We start from the raw sequence: 5876 nt of genomic DNA, 5'->3' as shown, positions 1-5876 counted from the left end.
ACCCTCTGTTACAGCCTTCATCCACCTTCACTGCTGTTGTGACTTGGAGACATCTTCCCCCAGATCCACCGTTGAGGGCTTTGTTTGACCTTTGTTGGATCACGCTTTGTCTGGAACCTCTCCTTTGACCTATACGCCTTGGGTGACCCTACCAGGCGCCAAGCTCCGCACGACATAGCTCTTGGGATCATTGGTACACGCAAGCTTCTCCACCACGGCAAGGTGGTGATCCAGAAGAAAACACACACACAACACAACACACACATACATACTCGCAAATCTATACTTGTGGGACCCCCTCATTGACTACATTCATTTCCTAGCCCTTAACCCTAACCTTAACCACGCAAACTACATGCCTAACCCTAACCCTTACCCTAACCTTAACCTAACCCTAATTCTAACCTTAATTCTAAAACCAAGTCCTAACCTTAAAATACACCCTTTACACCCTTTTACTTGTGCGGCCCCATAAAATAGCCCCACAAGTTAGGTGGTTTCTGGTTTTTCTATACTAATGGGACATTTAGTCCCCATTAGGATAGTTAAAAATGGCACACACACACACACACACACACACACACACACACACACACACACACACACACACACACACACACACACACATACAACTCAGTACTGTTGGTTAAACTGTTTTTGCTATTTGCAGGGCTGCCAGACAGAAGCTTTATACGCCCGATTATACTTTTCTCTCTCCCTCATATTTTGTCAAAACACAGTCAGTTTAGCCACTGTGCTGGCAGAGCCACACCTAACCCTTCATAGACACAAACACATAGACATGCACACCTCTTCCTATAAGGGACATTCCTTTCTGCCTGATGTAACACTAAAGCTATTTTCACCGGGAAGGGCTTACCGCTAACAAAGAGAATATAAATTGCATTTCCTTCTCATCACATTCATGTGTGCATCATCTCTTTTAATATTTACACCACGTTTCTTCCTTCATCTTTGTCACTGGAGCTGACCCAAATATCTGGGTTACGAGGAACTGACCATGCATGATCCAGCAAAGGGTTTTCACTTTTTCCTACAATATAAAATTGACATTTTTGAGCTAAATGTGCTGCTCACAGAATATGTTATGCTCTTCTCTTAAATCTATACTTGTATCAATTCCCTTTCAACTCAGAAAAGGTCAAACATAATTTAAAACTGCAATTTCATGTGACAACTGAGATGTAATTCCAATAACTCCGTCATTTAAGGATACTATAGTGGTCAATCGCGCTGAGTTTTTCACAAATCCAATTTGATTCCAATTAATTGAGGGCTGAACTGAAAGCGAATTGAATCTAACTTTGGTGCCATTAGTTATCTCATTCACGTCTGGCCTCGGAACATCCAAAACTGTGTCTCCTCTTTTTGTATTCTGGGTTCATCCTGTCCGAGCTCCTGTAGAGATCAAAAATTGCTTTAATCCCAACAGTCAGCATACAGGAATGATGCAATACACCACCAACTTGTTGCTACTCTCTCCAGCTTCAACCAGAGCTCTCTTCCTCCTCTGAAGAGGAGTCTCTCCTGATTCAGGGAAGGGTGCCAGTTGTGTGGAATGAGATACGGGCTCTACCCATCTGTGAGATGGGATTATCTGAGAGAATACATATATTGTCAGCAGCCAGACAAACATGTATCCTAGCTCTGCTGAATGACAGAAGCTAAGCAGGTATGGGCACGTGGGAGGATCATGCTATTCCCCCCAGCCCCCCCCCCGAACAGGTGCTCCGACCGACCAGAGGAGGCGCTAGTGCAGCGACCAGGACACATACCCACATCCAGCTTCCCACCCACAGACACGGCCAATGCGCACTTTGCACAATCATTTCTGCATTCTACCTAATACTGCTTGTGTGTTTCCGGTCTATAGATGGCGCTGTTTTACACCCGTTCTTTGCAGGACCTCCAAAAGCTCAAAGTAATAGATATCCACAGAATTTGCCAGCAAACAACACCAACACCAAGTTCCAGCGAATTGGACAAGGGCTTTGGGTTGTATGCTGCAACCTACATTCACAATTATGAAGGTAAGAAAACAACTATTAATGAGTGAGTAAGTAGCTAGTTAATGGTAACAAATGTCAAATACTAGGCTAGCTAAGCTAACGTTAGCCTTTGTTGTAGCTACTGACATTAGCTAGCTAACTGTCTTTCTAACGTTGGGTAATGCTTTATCAGTTGTTAATTCTCTAGCTACAACAACGTTGTAACATATATTCTTAACCAGCATTAATATATATCAGCCTTAGCAGGCTGTTAGCCACTGTTCGCTTGCTATGCATAACACTAGTAGTAGTAGGTATCTAGCTAGCTAACGTTACATGGCATTATTAAAGCTGTCGTCTTCTAGCTAGCTAACGTTAGCTAACGTAATGTTACCATTTGATAGCTAAAACTTAGCTAGCTAGCTACTTACTTCGAACACCATGCTTTAAAAAGTTAGTTTAATTTATGTCCAACGTTAATGGTTGATGTCAAACAGTTAGCTAAAGTTAGACTAACAGTTACATACGTTACATACAACTTGGACCTAAAGTTACCTGGTATAGAATCGGATGCCTGGAAACAGCTGTAACCCAAACTCTCGCTGGACACGCAACTCCAGCAATTCCTTTCTCAGGTCTTCAATCTCTTTGTCTTTGTCTTCTACAGATGACAAGGACATGTCCAGTGCATCCAGTTCAGGGACAGAGCAGTAGTCGTGATCCCTTGTGCTATCGTGTTGCTCCTCAGGAGGGACTGGGCTGTTTTGCTCTCTCCCACACACTGCGCCGTGGTGTCTCAACAGTAGAGCCATTCCACTCAAAGAGCGTCGGTGCAGCACCTTTAACAAGCCTTCTTCGACCATCAAGGGTTGTTGGCTCTATGAGCTGATCAGTGGAGAAGTGTCTGCTACAGACCTTAGTGTGAAAGGTAATGGTGAAATTATCCCGGCGTATGTTTACCAGCCACTGTCTTCTGAGGTCAGGATGGACTGGAAAGCCGTGGAAACTTAGTATGCCGTTCAGCTTGGAACTAGCAGAACAAAGTGGGACACAGCAATGCTCAGAGTATTTATTTTGTTGTTTTCGAAAATGTTCGGTCTTGAACTTTTTTCTGGGTAGACTCATGATGATGAGCAAACTGTCATGCTAGCTAGATAGCTAGCTCGGCGCCTGCTTGACGTAAACAAAGGGAGCGGAAACGTACAAGCAGTATTCGAAGCGGACCTACGTCACATAGCCCACTGCATGTAGCGCATTGTGTCTGTAGGGACGCCCGACCAAGCCGAAGGTAACGAACGCTGAGATTCGAACCGGCGATCCCCGTGTTGGTAGGCAACGTAAAAGACCGCCACGCCACCCGAACGCCACGCCTCCAGTGACATTTCTGATCCACTGATCCCGCATTCTACTTCTCGACCACTCCGATCCCCAATCTTCGGTCTTTTATCCATCCCCCAATCCAATTACAAAATAAAAGGTGACCGCGCCTTTTTCAGTTTTAGCCCCAAACCTCTGGAATAATCTTCCCCAATCCATTAGACCTGCTGAATCTCTGGACTGTTCTCAGCGGCTTCTCAGCCCAGCTTTTCAGGCGAGCCTTTTTTTTATAGAGCCCCATCCCTGCCTTCTTTGGTTCGTTTTTACTCCCTATGTCGTTTTTTGTATTCATTCAATTTATTTTATGTATTTGTTCTTGTTTTCTGTATTGAGTGTAAAGCACTTGGTAACTGTGTGTTTTTAAAAGTGCTGTATAAATACAATTTTACTTATTTAATTACACTTGTCCGCATCGACGGCGTGTGTCGTTGTTTTGTAAGGGTGGGGATATACCTGGAGTCAGCTGAGACTGAAGAGGTCACTTAGATGAGTGATGTAACGTTGCTCTCAATAAACGTGTCCAGGTGAACTGATTAAACTTCATGTAATTTCCGTACCTGGATTATTGAGCATGTATAAATAGACGTTTCCCCATCAGTTTGCCTGGACTACCGAGGCTCAATTTTAGGGGGCGACGGTCGCCATCTAGTGGTTGTGTTCAAAAAAGATCGTAATCGCCATTCATTTTCCCAGAGGAACACTTTTTGATTAAACATTAATAATGCACAGAGAAAGCGTGAACTTCAGCGATTGGACATTTCGCAACGGTATAGACATATATACTATGGATAAGATAGAGAAGCAGAACATTTTGCCGAGCCATACGACTGTGGAGGTGTTCTTAAAACAATGGTATTGTAGCGATATTAACAACAGTCGTATCATTCTCACCTGTACAATCGTTCATCAGAATGTGAGTCTGCTCAGCGGTCTCATCCATAGCATATCTGTCTACATTGCTGCAAAATGGCTGATTCGTCAAAGTCCAAGATTTCTCTGACTGATGCCTGAACAAGAAGTGCCCACATGGGAAAATAAATTATTAGAATGTTTTTGAAGACAACCACTAGATGGCGACAAGTCACCACTTGCCCCCATTAAACGTTACCTATTCCCCCACCCCGCCCCCATCAGCAACTGTTTCCGCCAGATGTGACTAGAGGACAAAGTGTAAATTACTGGAGACGAAGCAACACTTTGGCTCAGATCAATTAAGGTGCATGCAACTCAAAAACGAGTGAACTCAGTTTGAGATATGTCCTAATGTAACGAGCAACAATCTATCACTGTGATGAATGTTTATGTGGCACACCCCCGAGAGAAGCAAATCCTTTTTAATATTTGTGCAAAAAAGAGAGACAAACATAGTGTAAAACAACGTACACATGAGCTGAAAACAGGACAGGAAGGAAATGGAAAAGGGGCAAATGGGGAATTGAGATCTCTCAACTGCGTCAACCACAGACGAGGGAGCCTAAAAAGCGTGTATCTGCACATGGGGTATTTAAAAGGGAACAGTGTAATAAATGTGTGCATTACACTGTTAGAACATTTAAAGGAAATAAAATAAAATAAAAAGAGCCATAGGGTGTAATAACTTATGATGTGTGCGTGCGTGTATAGTTTATTTCATTTTATGTGTAAATCTCGCTTCGTTGGATTGGTTCAGCTTCAGAAATTGCTAATCGATTTTAAACACAGGCGAATGTCCGCGTGCTGTGTATCGGGTTAACAGGATGATGGGAGGGGGCATACCGGTGTGTGCGCGCGAGCGAACACGCACGTGCGTATGAATCAGGTCAGCGAGTCACTGAGAAAAAGACCCTGTGCCTGGTGTTTTTTCAACAATCACAACATCAACTCAGACGCAGACGGAGTGTAGAGAAGTCTGCTTCCCCCAAAAGGCCGTGTTTTCACTTCCATAACAACCAGAAACACATACCTACGGACACACTCACGCTCGTCTGTTTCCCCAAACCGTCAGCGTTGGCTGGCTGAGTAACTCTGACATCACCTCATGCGAGTGCTGACTTATCAGGTTTGGGATAAGACATCCCAGCTGCGTGTCCGTCCGTCCGTGTTTCTGTCAATCAGGGAGCGCGTGAGCGTCAGCGCAGGCACGCACACACACACACACACGTGTGTGCGTGCGTGCGTGCGTTTTATCTCCTGAGACTGTTTGTGGTTCCTGTGAAATCACTGCTGTTTCCATCGCCCCACCCCCCCTTTTTATAATGCGTTTTACTCTTCATCGTTCATCGCCTCTTCACTCCTCTCTCCTTTCTTTACCTGTCACGGCAAATCCTCCCCCTCCGGCCCTGTTTTCTCTCTTCGTGTCGCTCCAATCGCTTGCTTAGCCAAACATTTGCCAAAACATCATAGCTCTTCTCTCCTTGTCTCCTCTCCCTCTCGCCCCCCCCACTTCTTGCCATTTTACCAGACACCAAAATGTTGAGCGCTTTCCAACACACTGAGAACAAAGGTGAATGA

Source organism: Lampris incognitus, chromosome 9 (genome assembly GCF_029633865.1).
Source record: "Lampris incognitus isolate fLamInc1 chromosome 9, fLamInc1.hap2, whole genome shotgun sequence".
Lineage (NCBI taxonomy): Eukaryota > Metazoa > Chordata > Actinopteri > Lampriformes > Lampridae > Lampris > Lampris incognitus.
The sequence above is the reverse complement of the archived record's forward strand: the minus strand, read 5'-3'. Positions refer to the sequence as shown.